Genomic DNA, 453 nt, shown 5'->3' on the forward strand with positions numbered 1-453 from the left:
CGCTTGCCGGCGCCCCCCTCCCCTCCTCCAGCCCCCTCTCGGCCCCCTCCACGCAGGCGGCTAGTGGCCTCTCTGCGGGACTCGCGGGGACCGTCGGGGGCCTGGAAGCGTGGCCTCCGTGAGGGACCGACTTGGACACACACGGGACGCCACAGAGCCAGGGACAGCACCTGCTCCTGAGACCGCGGCCGCGGTGGGCTGGGGGGTTGGCGCCCAGGAACCGATGGTCTTCCGCGCGCGCCGCAGGTTTGGAAACGCGAGCGCGCCCCCGGGTGCACCGGCGGGTCTCGCACGCGGAGGTCCGGAGGCAAAGCGCGTCCGTCCCGCCAGCTGCTCTCGAGTGGCCTCGGGAGCCCGCCCTTGCCACCTCTGTGGCCGCGGTCCGGCGGCGGACACCTCAGGAGCCCACCTCACGCGGGCGCGCGCTCTGCCCCACACAGGGAACGCGCGCCC

This window comes from Condylura cristata, unplaced genomic scaffold (genome assembly GCF_000260355.1).
Source record: "Condylura cristata isolate star-nosed mole 26May11 unplaced genomic scaffold, ConCri1.0 scaffold00042, whole genome shotgun sequence".
In the NCBI taxonomy this organism is placed as follows: Eukaryota; Metazoa; Chordata; class Mammalia; order Eulipotyphla; family Talpidae; genus Condylura; species Condylura cristata.